Source organism: Geotrypetes seraphini, chromosome 13 (genome assembly GCF_902459505.1).
Source record: "Geotrypetes seraphini chromosome 13, aGeoSer1.1, whole genome shotgun sequence".
Lineage (NCBI taxonomy): Eukaryota > Metazoa > Chordata > Amphibia > Gymnophiona > Dermophiidae > Geotrypetes > Geotrypetes seraphini.
The window spans coordinates 38,661,159-38,678,799 of record NC_047096.1 but is presented as its reverse complement, the minus strand read 5'-3'; positions in this window follow the sequence as shown (position 1 = coordinate 38,678,799).

Sequence of the window (17,641 nt, the reverse complement as noted above, 5' to 3'; positions counted from 1 at the left end):
AATTATGGGGAGTCATTCGAGGATGAGGGTAGGGGCAGAGCAAGCTTTGGGGTGTGCCATTGAGGTGTGGAATCAGAGCAAACTTTGGGGTGTTACATGAAGGGGAAGCAGAACAAGCTTGATCATGTGTCATAAGGCTTGTGGGGAAGCAAGCTTGATGGTGTACCATGATGATGGGTGTACTACAAGCTTGGTGGTGTGCCATGGGATATGGGAATTCAGCTTGAGGGTGTTCATTTTTGTAGGGGGTAGGGGAGGGGAGGGGAGGGGAAAAGAAACATAGAAACAGAGCGACCTGAACAAACTGAGTGAATGGGCAAAAAGATGGCAGATGAGCTTCAATGTGGAGAAATGTAAGGTCTTGCACATAGGGAAGGGGAACTCCATGTACAGCTATACAATGTGACGGAGGGTACTGGGGGAAGGCAACCAAGAAAAAGATCTGGGGGTATTGGTGGATAACACAATGAAGCCGGCGGCGCAATGTGCAGCGGTCTCAAAGAAGGCGAACAGAATGTTGGGCATTATCAAAAAAGGTATCACTACCAGAACGAAGGAAGTTATCCTGCCACTGTATCGAGCAATGGTGCGCCCACATCTGGAATACTGAATCCAATACTGGTCGCCATACCTCAAGAAGGACATGGTAATACTCGAGAGGGTCCAGAGGAGAGCAACAAGGATCATAAAGGGCATGGAGAACCTTTCATATGCCGAATGGTTGGACAAGCTGGGGCTCTTTACCCTGGAAAAGTGGAGACTGAGAAGGGACATGATAGAGACTTATAAAATCATGAAAGGCATAGAGAAGGTGGAGAGGGACAGATTCTTTAGACTAGCGGGGACAACAAAAACAAGAGGTCATTCAGAAAAACTGAGAAGAGACAGATTCATAATGAATGCAAGGAAGTTCGTCTTCACTCAACGGGTGGTAGACACCTGGAACGCGCTTCCCAGAGAGGTGATAAGACAGAGTACAATTCTGGGGTTCAAAAAGGGACTGGATGATTTCCTGGAAGCGAAGGGGATAACAGGGTACAGATAGAGGTTTACCATACAAGACATTAAGCGAACAGGGTATGGACGTTTTAGGTTAGGTAGGGAACACTTACAGGTCATGGACCTGGGGGGCTGCCGCGGGAGCGGACTGCTGGGCACGATGGACCCCTGGTCTGACCCGGCAGAAGCAATGCTTATGTTCTTATGTTCAAAGAAACATCACAGCAGATAAAGACTAAATGGTCCATTCAGTCTGCCCATCTGCAGCAAGCATCCACTATCTCCTTCTCTCCCTAAGAGATCCCATTTGCCTGCCCTATGCTTTCTTGAATTCAAACACAGTCTTTGTCTCCACCACTTTACCTGGAGACTATTCTATACATCTAGAAACATAGAAATATGATGGCAGATAAAGGCCAAATGGCCTATCTAGTCTGCCCATCTACAGTAACCATTATCCCTTCCTCTCCCTAAGAGATCCCACATGCCTATCCCATACCTTCTTGAATTCAGCCGCAGTCTCTGTCGTTACCACTTCTTCCAGGAGAGTGTTCGATGCATCTACCACCCTTTCTGTAAAAAAAGTATTTCCTTAGATTACTCCGGAGCCTATCACCTCTTAATTTCATCCCTCTCATTCCAGAGCTTCCTTTCAAATGAAAGAGACTGAACCCATTCGCATTTACGCCATGTAGGTATTTAAACGTCTCTATCACAGTGAAAGGATTAAAATTCTCTATTTCCTAGTACTTAACACTTCTTTTCAGCAAGAGGAATCACAAAAATCCAGTTTAAATTCTGGAACACACTCTACAAGTTCTTATCAATTTTCCTTTGAAATATAGCTCCAAATTTAATTTAGAAATCTTAATAAATCATGATCACCAGCAGGTATCAGATAAATTCTTGACTCAGACAAACTTTATCCTCCTTCACAACCTTCTCATTACACACCTCAGTTCAACAGTCCATAAGCAAGTTTAATTTGCAGCATTTCTCATGAAATCAAACATTTACTGAAAGTATTATGTCAAAAATATTCATTCCTTCCACAAACACAAACTCCAGGGCTGACATACAAATTTTCACTCAGCAGCTATACACCATTTCCTTACCAATTTCTTGTGCTGCCTTAATCTCTCTACTCTCCTGTAGCTCACAATAACGGTCCTGGGGATCTTAATGAAACAACTGCTATTAAGTGCAGCTTCCCCTAAGCTTCTGCTCAGACTCTGTCTGTTATCTTTTTCATCTCCCTGTAGCTCCTAGCTCTGTGCATGGGCCCAGCCTCTGAACAACGCTCAGCATTTCCCTTCTGCCCCCTGTAAGTGCTTTAAATGTATTATTATTTTTTCTTCCTGTTAGATAGGCAGAGTTGGGAAGGGAAGCAAGAGTTGTGTGTACACTCCTCTCCAGATCCCACCCCCACTCCCTGAAGCTGCTACCCTAGTCAACCACTTAGTCTGCCTCATGGTTAAGCCAGTCCTGCTTGTTGCAACCTCTTTCCTCTAGTTTGTCTGTGAATATCTACAGAGAATAGGATGGGAGGGTCAGGCACCAGGAGATTTCCCAGGTGTCTATACTCTAGAGACACTCTACCCCCATAACCAGGAATCATTTTGACAAATCAGCAGAGCAGGGCTGTTAGACGCTCAAGGGGAATGGCAGTACCTACAAAAGTTGAAAACCCACAAACTCCCCTTTCCATCTTCTGCCTTCCTAGCCCAATTGTTCCAAGAATTTTATTTTCTCTTGTCCTGTCACAGCATCTTTGATCAGTGGTATGGTGATGCCTATGCTATGCTTATGTGCTTAACACTAATAGGGCTTATAGGACTAGATTTACAAAGCAAACCGATCATGTACCGATCAGTTTGCGACCTGATTTCCCTCCGGCCCGATTCACTTACCTCTCTTCTGATCATCCTCCGGTCAGCGCATGCAAATGAGGGCAACAGCATGCAAAGTAAGCAGGAACACGATTCACTAACCAAAACCCTGCAACACCGACTGGGCTGGTCAATCACAAACAAGCGACTGTTGAGGACCAGTCACTCAAACCCTTTCCGACTGCCCTTCCTTCTGCCGCCCTGCTCTCTGCCCTGTCAGCCCCGATCTCCTGCTGCCCCGAACGCCTCCTGTAGCCCCGACTCTCTTGCTGCCCTGGTCTCCTGCTCTCTGCCGTCCTTCCCCGCAGCGTGAGCCCATGGTTTTAAAGTGGGACTGCATTGCAGGGAAGGGAGGTAGAGCGCAGGAGAGAATAATTTCCTGCTTTTAAAAGTCCCCAGCTGCAGTGGCTATTCACGGCAGGGACTCGCCTGGGCAGTAAACTTGTGTCAGGGATTCTCCTGGCCCGATCTGTGCCCCAACTCTCCTGGCCCGATCTGTGCTAGATGCCGGTTTGCAAGTGCTACTGACAGGGGATGGAGGAGAACCGAACTGCGGAGAAGTTCGCGGCTTGTGCCCAGCATCGTACAAGTAAAAAAAACAATAACAAACCATGGACATAAAACACATGCGCAGACCATCTGCAGGCAAAGCAGATGGTCTGCGCATGCATCGGTATTACACACCAGCGATCTGTGCTGGCAGATGGGGGGATCGCCCCCATCTGCATATTGCAGTTTCAAGAATCCATCAGACGCGGATCGGTCCCGATCGGGCAGGTTTGTGAATCTAGCCCATAGTGAGCAATAACCCCTCCCCCATTAAAAACATAAAATAAAAATGACGTCTTAAGCATGAGCTGCAAGTGTACTGCAAACCACTTTTCACCCTCTCCAACAAATAAAATAATGGTGTGAACAGTATGAAGAAAAGCTGCGAGACATCCAATAATTATAATGTGTTGCACTTGCAGAAATGATTTGGCCTGAGGCCATTGAACAAAACAGCTTGAATTCAAAGATTATGTCAGCATCATGTTTATGAAGGTAAACAAGTTACTCGAATGGTGCTCTCCGGCGACTGGGAAATATTTAGGGTACCTGAGCTACTACTGAGAAAAGGTGTGAGCTACATCCAAACAAACACTCAGGACAACATACGTGGAGAGGCATTTTCAATGTGACGACTAGATTCGAGTTTGGATGTTCTTAAGGAAAATGTCCAAAAATCCAGTAGCGAAAATGTCTATTGTTTTGTTTTGAAAATGACCATTTTTTGTGCACTGTGCATCAACTTTTTTGGAAAAAAGAAAAAAAGTCTAAAAGAAAAATACACAAAACAAGTCACTGGAAGGGCGGAGGAGAAGGGGCTAGCATTTTTAGCAACACAGACATGAAGTACCCTAAGGAGCACTGCAGTGAATCTAAAGCTCACATAGAAAAATCCCAGGTATACTCCTTATATTAACATAGAAACATGATGGCAGATAAAGGCCAAATGGCCCATCTAGTCTGCCAATCCGCAGCAACTATGATCTCTTCCGCTCTCTAAGAGATCCCACGTGACTATCCCAGGTTTTCTTGAAATCAGACACAGTCTCCACCACCTCTATTGGGAGATTGTTCCATGCATTTACCACCCTTTCTATAAAAACGTATTTACTTAGATTACTCCTGAGCCTATCACCTCTTAACTTCATCCTATGCCCTCTCATTCCAGAGCTTCCTTTCAATTGAAAGAGACTCGACTCATGTGCATTTATGCCACAAAGGTATTTAAACGTCTCTGTCATATCTCCCCTCTCCTACCTTTCCTCCAAAGTATACAGATTGAGATCTTTTTTTTTTTTTTTTAATTCTTTATTCATTTTTAAAACTACAATTGTGCACAAGAGATGATACATTTACATAAAATATAAACATAATAGCACAATAAACTTAATAGAAATAATGATAAGACTTATTTTCCCCCACCCGTTTTCCAGTTGACCAACAACTCATAAAATTACCTGTAAACAACCTATCTATTAGATTGAGATCTTTAAATCTGTCCCCATATGATATGGTGAGCCCTGCAAAACATACCCCAAAACTACTGTATCCAACTGTATACCACAACAATAGCTTTTATGCCTGCAGGTATCACCTATATGTAAGTATGAGTTTTAGAGACCTCACATGTTCTACCATGTTTACTAGTTAAAGTGGGATATGGGTCTGGATCCCCATTTCTATAGTCCACTGTACTGACCATAAGGCTACTCTGAAACTGAAATATAGGCTGCTATATACTGTTTCTTTCACATCTTTGGGGGATGGAAGGGGTTAGTAACCACCAAGGGGAGGGGGGGGGGTAAGGGAGTAGGTATGGTCATGCCTTCATCCGTCCAGAGGCCATCTGATCAGTTTGGGCAGTTTTCTACAATGTCCCATTATTGCAGAAAAACATCCAAATCATTAACCTGCCCAAAATACTTCTCCACCACACCCTCATGGATTTGGAACACTGCAGACAAACAGCATGGAAAACCTTCTACAAAATGGATTTTGAAAATAGCAATTTAAACGTTTTGTAGAAGAAAAATCCATCTGCCTCTTTGTCAGATTGATTTTTGGACATTTTTCTAGTTTGAAAATGAGCCCCATAGCAACATAGTAGAAGATGGCAGATAAAAGACACGTATGGTCCATCCAGTCTGTCCAATACAATAAATTCATAGCATATGATATGATGCAATTCTACATAGGCATACTTGATCTTGATTTGTCATTGCCATTGTCAGGGTTCAAACATAGAAGTCTGCCTGGCACTGGCTTTAATTCACAATTCCTATTTATTTTATTTATTTATTTAAAAAAACTTATATACCGCTTTAAACCAAAGCAGTGCTACAATCAACATACAAAATATAAAGCGTACATCAAGCCAGCAACTCTTTCAAAACCTAATGCATTAAACTCCCCAGCTTCACTTAAAAGCTGACACATACAAGTATGTCTTCAGCATTAAAAAAAAAAAATATATATATATATATATATCACTGGACTTACACAAACGCACTTGCCCGCTTAAACCATTCCAAAGCTTGACACCCATAATGGAAAACACTGCTAAATTTGATTGGTTTCATTCTATTTCCATCCAGAATTCCTCTGTGTGTATCTCATGCATTATTGAATTCCGTTACCTTTTTCATCTCTACCACGTCCTGCGGGAGGGAATTCCAGATATCTACCACCCCTCCATGAAAAAGCACTTCCTGATATTAATCATGACTCAGCCCCCCTACAATCTAAATTCATATCTTCTACCGATTCTGGAAAAGGTGTGTTTGTGAATTAATACCTTTCAAATATTTGGTGAGAGTCACTTACACCTGGTTCTGAGCCCATCCATCCACTACCACCTTCTGGATGATTCTGTTATTACCCTGCTCTGTATGAATGTCTGAAAAGTCTGGTTTTCAGGATAGCCACAACAAATAGATAAGACACGTTTACTTACACTTTTGTTCTGAGTGTACTGGGATATAGCAAATGACAGAAGATAAAGATCTGTATAGTCCATTCTCATTACAGATATCTTGAAACCAGATTGCTTAAGTGTGCCTCCAAGACAAGGAGGATTGTACTTACGCCTTTGTGATGGTAATGGGTCTCAGTTATGTAGACCAGTGGTCCCCAACCCTGTCCTGGAGGACCACCAGACCAATCGGGTTTTCAGGTTAGCCCTAATGAATATGCATGAGAGAGATTTGCATAAAATGGAAGTGACAGGCATGCAAATCTGCTCCATGCATATTCATTAGGGCTAGCCTGAAAACCCAATTGGTCTGGTGGTCCTCCAGGACATGGTTGGGGACCACTGATGTAGACAACTTAAAGTAGGGCTGTCCAAGTCCGGTCCTCGAGATCTACTGGCAGGCCAGGTTTTCAGGATATCCACAATGAATATGTATGAGAGAGATTTGCATACCAAGAAGGCAGTGCAGGCAAATCTCTCTCATGCATATTCATTGTGGATATCCTGAAAACCTGGCCTGCCAGTAGATCTCAAGGACTGGACTTGGGCAGCCCTGAGGTAAAGGATATGGGCACAAACATAGCCCGCCTTTTATCAAGCTGCCAAAGGTTTTTTTTTATCGCGGACCACTGTGGTAAAAGCTCTGATGCTCATAGGAATTCTATAAGCGCTGGAACTTTAACTACAGTGGTCTGTGATACAAAAAAACATTAGGCAGCTTGATAAAAGGGGGCCTTAAAGATCAAAATATGGGTATTGCAGAGGAAAAGGAAGTGAATATTTCTTTATGGAAAGGGCGGTGGCAGTGGTGTAGCGAGGATGAGAGGTTCCCGGGACGGTGGCGCCCCTCCCCAGCCCTCTTCTCTGACCTCCACCCCATCTGCTCTTTCCTTGCCCCTTCCCTCTTCAGTACCTCTTTAATGTTCCGGGCACGAACAGCAACTCCAATCTGCTGCTCATGCCAGCATCGGCTCTTCCTCTGATGCCACTTCCTAGGCAGGGGTCCAGGAAGTGACACCAGAGAAAGAGCTGACACTGGTGCGAGCAGCAGGTTGGGGTTGCTGCTCATGTCCTGGATGTTACAGAGGTACGGGGAAGGGGCGCATGCATGCGGTAGTGGGGGTAGGGGCAGAGAAGAGGACGGGTGCTGGCACCCCCACCAAGATGGCACCCAGGGTGGACTCCTTCCTTACTACACTACTGGGTGGTGGATGAATGCAACAGCCTCCCAGCAGAGGCGGTGGAGACGAGGACTGTATCTGAATTCAAGGAAGCTTGGGAGAAGAGCTGAGAATGAGGAAAAGACTAAAGAACTGAGCTATTGGTGGGGATGAGCAGACGATTTACTTATTCAATTTTATATACCGTTCTCTCAGGAGAACTCAGTATTTTTCTCTGTCTGTCCCAGTGGACTCACAATCTATCTATGTTCAAATCTTTTTTTATTGAGAATGCCAAGCTACAGACAGCAAGGAACATAACAAAATCAAAAGAACCAGCATCCAACAATACAACGTATTTGAATAGACATGAAAACAGAAGCAGCAATCCCCCCCCTCATCTCCCCAACCCCACTCATCCAGAAACCCCCCCAAACCCAACTCCCCCCCCCCGATAAACACAGAAAAGATGACCAAGAGGTCATGAAGATCCCAAAGGCTCGTACTCTTGTGGCCCATGGAACTACTGTAAGAAGTCCCCCCCCCCTCCATTCAAAAGAAAAAGAAAAGAAAGGGGGAAAAAAAAGGGAAGCCTGCAGTGACCGATCCCGGTAGCTAGCATGGTGCATAGCAACAAATCTAAGCAAGACAGTTCAATAGGAGACTACGTCCACTAGGAGAGAGGGAAGCCAAATAGACTCCCCAGACCAGCAAAAAACAATGTCTGCAGCAAGGGCGACCAGCCACGTCTCAAGCCTCCCAAGTGACCAAATTATGCACCAAAGTTCTCCAGGTCCAAAAAGAGGGAGGCTCAGAAACAGTCCAGCTTTGCAAAATGCATTTGTGAGCAAGAAGACACACCTTACGACACCAAAGGGGTACCCCCCCTAGGTAGGCCCCGAAAGGCCCCCAGTAGGTCTAGAACCAGTTGCGCTACGGTACCCGCAATGGGATTCTGAAATAAATCCCGCAAGTACTGGACTATAGACTGCCAATATACTTGGACCATCCAACAATCCCAGAAGGAATGAACAAAGGTATTGGGGTCTCGGCCACATTTCAAACAGAAAGGTGAGTCAATACCCCCAATTTTGTGCAATTGCATCTGAGTATAATAGACCCTATATATCACTCGCACATAACACTCTCGAAACAGCTCTCCCGTAATCAAACGAGGAACCCACCGCAGGACACGTTAAATATCCCAGCGACTAAGATACATATGAAGGTTTCGACCCCATTTCCCTTGAATGCATGACACATCTTTGGGCTCAGTGAACTCCAAGAGGGCCCTATGTATTGCCAACACCAAAGTGGAATGGAGCGCCACCTCTGCAAAGAAAACCCTAAGGCGCTCCCCCATTGACTGCGCAATTCGATCCGGAGGGAGTGAGAGAACATAATGTTTAGCCTGGCAATAGGCGAAAGTATCACCCCAGCTCCCACCCAAGCAATCCCCAAGAGCCGTTAGGGGTTGCAGACCCCCTCCTCAGTCAACAGGTGTTCCAGACAACTAATTCTGCGAGCAGCCCAATTAAAAAAAGCCAGGTTCCCACAAAGGGGCAATTGGTTCGTCACCCTGGGGTCCCCTCCCATTTTACCTATCAAACTCCCCCACACAGCCCGCATAGATTTCAAAAGAACGTAGGCACAAAACTCAGTGGGAATCTCTCAAGCAGGCAAGTGTAAGAGACTCACCAATGAGTGAGGTGCGTAAAAAGCCTGTTCCAAATCCAGAGGAGTAAACTGGTGTTCAACATGTAACCAATCTTTCAAATGCCGTAATAAACAGGCTTCATTGTACAGGCTGAGGTCGGGGACACCGAGGCCCCCCCCGAGTCTAGCCACCCTCCAAATAGGAAAAACGAACGTGCGGTTTCGAGAGTTCCAACAGAAATGCAAGAATAGGCAGTTCAATCGCGCAAGGTCTTTTCGCAACAACCGAAGGGGCAAAGTTTGCAGCACATAGAGCCAGCGTGGGAAAATCACCATACGGATGAGGGCTATGCAGCCCTTCAAAGTCAAAGGGAGGTCCCTCCAGGCCTCAAGTTGGACCCTGGTATCATCTAAGAGCTTAGTAACATTAAGCGAATAAAGGGATGTACCCCAAGATATCGGAAGTGGCCCTTAGCCCACCGCAAAGGGAAGGAGGCACCCCATTGAGCCTGCAATACCAACGAAGAGGGCAGAGCCTCAGATTTGGCTAAGTTTAATCAAAAGCCAGCGTAATCACCATATTCTCTAATAGTCTCCAAAAGGACTGGTAAAGAAGAAAACAGGTCTGTGAGAAGGGCCAAGAGATCGTCCGTAAAAGCAGCAACTTTAAAACTATGATGTCCCAAAAGAACTCCCTTGATGTCCGGATTTGAGTGAATATCACGGAGAAGCGGGTCGAGGGCCAAGACCAATAATAAAGGGGGACAAAGGACACCCCTGACGTGCGCCACGATGTATCTCAAAGAAAGATGATCTACAACCATTAACCCACATGGTGGCTTGGGGAGTGGCATAAAGAGCACGTATCGTGGAAACGAATCAACCCTGAAAGCCATATTTAATCAAAGTAGCATATAAATAATCCCAATGAACACGGTCGAAAGCCTTCTCAGCATCAAAGCTTATAAGCAAAGAAGGAGAAGCGACATGAGAGCTATATTCTAAAGAGAGCAGTATTTTACGTACATTTTTTGCCACGGACGACCCTTCAGAAAACCGGCTCACAATCTACCTAATGTACCTGGGGCAATGGGGGGATTAAGTGCTTTGGCCAGAGTCAGAAGGAGCAGTGTAGGTTTAAACCCACAACCTCAGGGGGGGTGGGGGGTGGAGGCTATAGCTTTAACCACTACACCACACTCTCCTCCTAGGAAGGATGTTAGGTCTTCATCTGCCATTAGGTTCTATGTTTCTATGCTTAATAATACTAAGATGAGCAACTGTTTTTACTTTCTTAGGATATGTCGCACAGTCTTAGTTTTATCCCACCGCACGCTCAAAGTTCTCACATCCCTGTGAAAAGTAAAGCCTGCGGGTGCTCCTGTACAGCATGGATGAAAGCAAGAACTAGCTCAGCCTTGTCCTGGAAAAAGAATGGAGGCTGGCTGTCAACCATAAATATTGCTGTTCATATTAGCAAGACCATCAACAGCAACTGCAATGCTCCATCAAGGCTAATCTACAGTCAGTAGTCCCAGTGCCAGCATCTTGCCAAATAAATATCCTTCATCCCCAACCTACTGCCACGTCCAAACCGAGGACAAATGCTGTATGGATGAAGGATTCTACAATCATTTCATTGCTTCAAAAAAAAATGTTGATGGTATATTTAAGGATTGCCTCAAGCATTAACACTGAAGCACTTATGAATGTAATCATTCATCTGCTTTGTAGACATTCTCTGCAAACTAAAATAAATAAATGTGTAACCCCTTCTTGCCTGGACCTGTCTTAGGAGGGACTCTTACATGAAATAAACCTGTTCAAATTCAAATTTAAAATTCAAATTTACTTGATATACTTCCAGTCTAATAACAATCTAAGCAGTTTACAAATTCAATTCAAAGAATAAGGTGGGGGTGGCACCAAATCACACCCCCCCTACCCTTTTATGAAACCTTGCTAGGCTTTTTTATTGCCAACCATGGTGGTATTAGCGCCGATGCTCATAGAATTCCTATGAACGTCGGAGCTAATACTGCCATGGTTGGCAATAAGAAAGCCTGATGTTGCTTCATAAAAGTAGGGGTGGGGGTGGGGGGTAAGCTTGGACAATAAGCCTCAAAGCTACATTGTGGAGACTGTCACAGAAGGAGATAAGGGATCGGAATGTTAGGAGGGAAGACCACAATAGGAAAATGGCCTTAAACAGCACTGCTCTCATTCTTCTAAAAGACAGCAGTACAAAGAGCCAAAGAGAAGTGGATAAGACAGATTAGGGGGACTAGCCCTGTGAAGTAAACAGCAATATCGGAGAAAAGAAGTGGCTGCTAAATTTTCAGCCCATGGTGGTAAACGGTGTCTGAGTTGCTCTCATAGCCATGGGTTGAGCTGACCCCAGATATTCAATACTGAGGTACATGCGGCTCCCAGCATTTCTGGGTCTCAGTAGTCATCTGGAAGTTAACCAGGCACTGTCCAATAGCCAGACCGATGCCTTATTACCTTTATCACATAAAGGGCTCCTTTTACAAAGCTGCGAAAGATGTTCTACTGCTGGCTGGTGAGAACATAAGAATTGCCGCTGCTGGGTCAGACCAGTGGTCCATCATGCCCAGCAGTCCGCTCACGCAGCGGCCCTCTGGTCAGAGACCAGCACCCTAACCGAGACTAGCCCTACCAACGCATGTTCTTGTTCAGTAGGAACTTGTCTAACTTTGTCTTGAATCCCTGTAGGGTGTTTTCCCCTATAACAGCCTCCAGAAGAGCGTTCCAGCTTTCTACCACTCTCTGGGTGAAGAAGAACTTCCTAACGTTTGTACGGAATCAATCCCCTTTCAACTTTAGAGAGTGCCCTCTCGTTCTCCCTACCTTGGAGAGGGTGAACAACCTGTCCTTATCTAATAAGTCTATCCCCTTCAGTACCTTGAATGTTTTGATCATGTCCCCTCTCAATCTCCTCTGTTCAAGGGAGAAGAGGCCCAGTTTTTCTAATCTTTCGCTGTACGGCAGCTCCTCCAACCCCTTAACCATCTTAGTCGCTCTTCTCTGGACCCTTTCGAGTAGTACCATGTCCTTCTTCATGTACAGCGAGCAGTGCTGGACGCAGTACTCCAGGTAAGGGCGCACCATGGCCTGGTACAGCGGCATGATAACCTTCTCTGATCTGTTCGTGATTTCCTTCATCATTCCTAGCATTCTGTTTGTCCTTTTTGCTGCCACCGCACATTGCGTGGACGGCTTCATCAACTTGTCGATCAGCACTCCCAAGTCCCTTTCTTGGGAGGTCTCTCCAAGTACCGCCCCGGACATCCTGTATTTGCGCATGAGATTTTTATTACTGACATGCATCACTTTACACTTATCCACGTTGAACCTCATCTGCCATGTTGATGCCCATTCCTCGAGCCTGATTATGTCATGTTGCAGATCTTCGCATTCCCCCTTCATCTTTCACTACTCTTAATAACTTTGTATCATCCGCAAATTTAATTACTTCGCTCGTCGTACCTATGTCCAGATTGTTTATAAAGATGTTAAAGATCACGGGTCCAAGCACCGAGTCCTGCGGCACCCCACTGGTGACATTCTTCCAGTCTGAGTATTCTCCATTTACTCCCACTCTCTGTTTCCTATGCTCAGCCAGTTTTTAATCCACGTGAGTATTTCACCTTCGATTCCATGGCTCGCAATTTTCCGACGTCATTGGAATTCTATGAGGGTCTGAGCATTTGCCTCATTGGCCCACGGTAGAAACCTCTACTGCAGCTTTTTAAAAGCCAGAGAAAGTTAGGACAACCTATTTACCATCCTAACTTTAACTGGTTAGCGGACTAAAAATCACCACTAATCAGCTAAGTAGGTGCTCTACCCATGTTCCACTCCCAGCCCAACCCTATCCTAACAGGTTAGATGGCCAGTCAGTGGTGTTATTCAATGACACTAACCAACTAAGTGCCACTGAATATTGCTCAGTGAGGTTTATGTTTAGGGGACGGGAGGGGGAAGGGGAGAGGGGAGGGGGAGGGAGCAGTGGTCAAAGCTACAGCCCTAGCACAATGAGGCTGTGGGTTCAAACTCACACTGCTCCCCATGACACTGGGCAAGTCACCCAATCCCCCCATTGCTCCAGATGCATTATATTGATTATGAGCCCACCAGGATAGACTGAGAAAAATGCTTGCGTACCTGAATAAATTCATGTAAAACCATTCTGAGCTCCCCAAGGAGCACAATATAGAAAATTAAATAAATAAATAGTTTTTAGGTTTGTGCCTGGTTAAATTCTTTTGAATATTGGATAGTATGGGGGAAATTCTAGAATCAACACCTAAATTTAGGCTTCGGTAGGAGCTCCACTGGTGCCTGTTAAGTAACAAATGCCATTTATAGTGGCAAAAAATCTGCACCATTAAAGTGCCTACCAGTACCTGAATAATATGCACTGGAATCACACCTACATAGGCACTTTAGGCTGCCGAATACCACTTTGGTAACATCGGAAGTGGCATTGGGCGGCCTAAAGCGCCTAAATAGGTATGATTCCCGACAGATAGGCCTGGAAAACCCAGGTCTATATTTCTGGCACCTATCTTTCACAGAGGCACGATTCTGTATCGGGCGTCATTGCATGATTGACACACGATCGGTGGCTGCTTTTTTGACATCCATCAATATTGGTGCCCTCTAGGGAATCCAGGCCTATGTTTTTAACAAGGACATTTTCAAGCTGGAGGTATAGTGGGGAGCAGTGACACTGAAACCTGAGATTTTATGTTCAATAATTTTTATTGAGCCAAATAAAGCAAAGACACAGTAAACACCTCCAGACAACTAAAATCTCAGTTTTACAATAAGAAGTCAATATTGCAATGAACATTCCCAAATCCCCCCACCCCGGTCCCCTGTCAGAATCCAAATCATATATGCAGAGTAACAGCCTAACCTGAGATTTTATTAGAATCAGGGTAAACATGGAGGAAAAAAGAAATGACAAAGGTGCTGCTGTGATGAACAGAGCGTTCTTGAAAGGGTGTATAGATAACGTGAACATTTATTTTTTTCCTCAAAATGGGACAGGACCCCAGACCCCCCCTCCCCCAGAACCTTTTTAAAATCCTGGTGGCTGCCTCCTGTCCTGATGTCTTCTGGCAGCGGCAGAGCGGCACACAAGGCAGACATGAGCTTTTTGTGCGCTTGCCTGGTCCCGCGCTGCTCACTGAATGGCTGCCGTCAATTCTCGCAGGACTTGCAAGAACTGACGGCAGCCATTCAGTGAGCAGCACAGGACCAGGCAGGCACGCTTCTCTGCCGCTGCTGGAAGACATCAGGACAGGAGGCAGCCGCCGGATTGTAAAAAAGTACCGGGGGGGAGGGGGTGGGGGGGAGGTGTATTTGCTACGGTACTTGTTTCTTCAGTGGGCCCCTGAAAACGGGACATTTTGGCATCCTGAAGCTGTGTTTGGGGACAATGGGACAGGCTACCTAAAAACAGGATGGTCCCGTTCAAAACAGAACATATGGCCACATTATGTATAGAATAAGATGACTAGAAAAAAATGAAGGAAGACCAGAGGATTGCATTTTATAACATAGGGTCAACATCCTATAGGGGATTCTATACACTTTCAGAAGTGGTGATGGGATGGTGCCCTGTCCCACTTTACACCTGCGAGCAAGTGCAGAAACTTTAGCCAGGGAAGCAGAAGCCAAAGGCACATAAATCAGGGCTGGGGATTTATGTTTCCTTCCAAAAGGAGTCGGAGGCCACCTGCCATTAACTCACTGGTCAGGAGATCCTGTCCCTTGTTCTGGAAGCTGCAGGGCTATTTCAGTAAAACCATTAGAGACCTTTAATTTCCACACACAGCAAAACTTTTGGGGTCTTCACAAATGTGTGTGAATATGCATTCTGCATTATTCTAGATGAGTGGTTCCCAGTAGAGAATGACACGGGGAAAAAATCTGTCCCCGTCACCGCCCCGTCCCACCATCCTCTGCACAGCCCCGTCACCGCCGTTCCCTTCACCGCCCCATCACCATCACCGCCATCCCTTTTACCGCCCCGTCACCGCCACTGCCATCCCATTCACCGCCCCGTCACCGTCCCCGCTGCATCCATATAAGCCTTAGTACTGTAATATTTAGCTTATTCCTTTCTTATAAATCAAAGTTCCTGCTGCTGAACTAGAGAAAGAGATGTTCAGCTGGCAGGGCTTTGTTTATAAATTTTTATCAACACAACTAATACTACTTTATCCTAAAGCAAAAAATAAATAAATAAATATAATTTTTTTTCTATCTTTGTTGTCTGGTTTCTGTTTTCCACATCTTCTCATTCAATTCCTTCCATCCACTGTGTGTCTTCTCTCTGCGTCTTCCATTTGCTGTTACTGTGCCTCTCCCTTCACCCCCCCCCCCAATTGGTCTAGCACCCATCTTCTTCCCTCCGCTCCCCCATAGTCTGGCATCTGTCTTCTTCCCACTCTGTCTTCCACATTTCCCTTCAGGATCTGTTCCTCTCCACCCTCCTTCAATGTCTGTCCTATTCCTTTCCATCACCACCCTTCCCTCCCTCCTTTACAATCTGTTCCTTTCTACCACCCTTCAGCTCCTCTCGCGTGGCCTATCTATCTACCTTCCTCCCTCTTATTTTCATGGCACGTTACAATGTAATTTGTGCAAGCCACTGGAGCCTGCGAGCTCGGTCCCTGTCCCATCCCCACAAACCATCTCGCTTCTGTGCTCCTATTTTCCCCATTTCTAATATCTCCCCTATGTATCTGCCATGCCCCCCCCTGTGTCCCCATGGCATGTCCCCTTTATGTCTCTGTCCCTATGCCCCATGCACATAATTTCCCCTCTTTCTGTTACCTTCCTGTGTCCAGATTTCCCCTATCTTCCTCTTCATACCAGTGTGTCTCTTCTTTTCAACCCCATCTAGCTTTTTTCCCTCTTTCTTCCTCCCCCCCCCCCCTGCTTCTAGCATCTGGCTCACCTGCCTGTCCTTCCCTTTCTTTCCTGCTGTGGGTTTTTTTTTCCGTCTTCATCCCCTTGGCCCAGAATCCTTTTCCCTTTCACTCCCTCCTTCCAGTTTGAGCCGGGAACACGGGCGATCGCACGGTCCCCGCAGCCCCCACCCGCCTGCCCAATCGATCCTAGTGTTTAGCCAGCTCTCTCCCTTCTCCTCACCTTAGTTGCAGGCTTTCTTTTTCGGCGACCTGCACACTTTCCCAAAGAGCCGCACACGCGCGGCTGCTCAGTGTTCAATCTTCTGCTCTGCTGCAACTTCCTGTTTCCGGTTGCGTCAGAGCAGAAGATCGAAACTGAGCAGCAGCGGGTGTGCAGCTCTTTGATAGTGTGCGGGTCGCCGAAAAAGAAAACCTACAAACTAAGGTGAGGAGAAGGGAGAGAGCTGGCTAATCACTAGGATCGATTGGGCAGGTGGGTGTGGGCTGCGGGAACCGCGCGATCCTTCATGCCTCACTGCGGGGACAAGACCATTCACCGCTCCACAGGGCGGTGAATGGCCTTGTCCCCGTCCCCGCAGCGACTGCTAGTTTTCGTTCCCCGTTTCAGCGGGTTACCCGCGGCTAAACGTGGTGGCCGCGGGTAAACCGCCACCGTGTCATTCTCTAGTTCCCAGTCACTGAGGATATCTGCAATGAATATACACAATCAGTTTTCTGGTTTTTTTAAAGGATATATCTCATGCATATTCATTGTGAATATCCTGAAAATATGACTACATGGTCCATGGGTGCATTTGGTGTTTGCACATTCTTCAATATTGAACAGACTCCACTGTGAACAGAGAAAGGTGAATCATTTTTTAAAGAGTTGTATTTTATGATGTGGTACCCAAGGACTGGGTTGAAAACCATTGTCCTAGGCCACGGGTGGGCAATTCCGGTCCTCAAGAGCCATAGGCAAGTCAGGTGTTCAGGATATCCACAATAAATATGCATGAGATAGATTTGCATCTCAAGTAGGCAATGCATGCAGACCCTCTCATATATATTCATTGTGGATATCCTGAAAACCCGACCTGCCTGTGGCTCTTGAGGACTGGAATTGCCTACCCTTGTCCTGGGCAAACTCTTTTCTTGGTGTCCACCTCCTGCCTCCAGTGACAAGGAAAAAACAAAAAAAGAAAGATCACCTCTTTTTAGGGGATTTTTTGCCAGAACACATAGTTTTTTTTTTTAATGTTTTCTGTCATTTCCAAACAGTAGCAAAAAAAAAAAAAAAAATATATATATATATATTGAAATCACAGAAAATCATGCTATTCTAACAAATGACCAGCTTTGTAGCTTTTTCTTCCCCTTGGGGCATTCATTTATAAGACGTGGTTCATCTAACAAGTTATTTTCTTTCTGACAAAAAGCTAAAACAAGTTTTAATGTATAATAAAT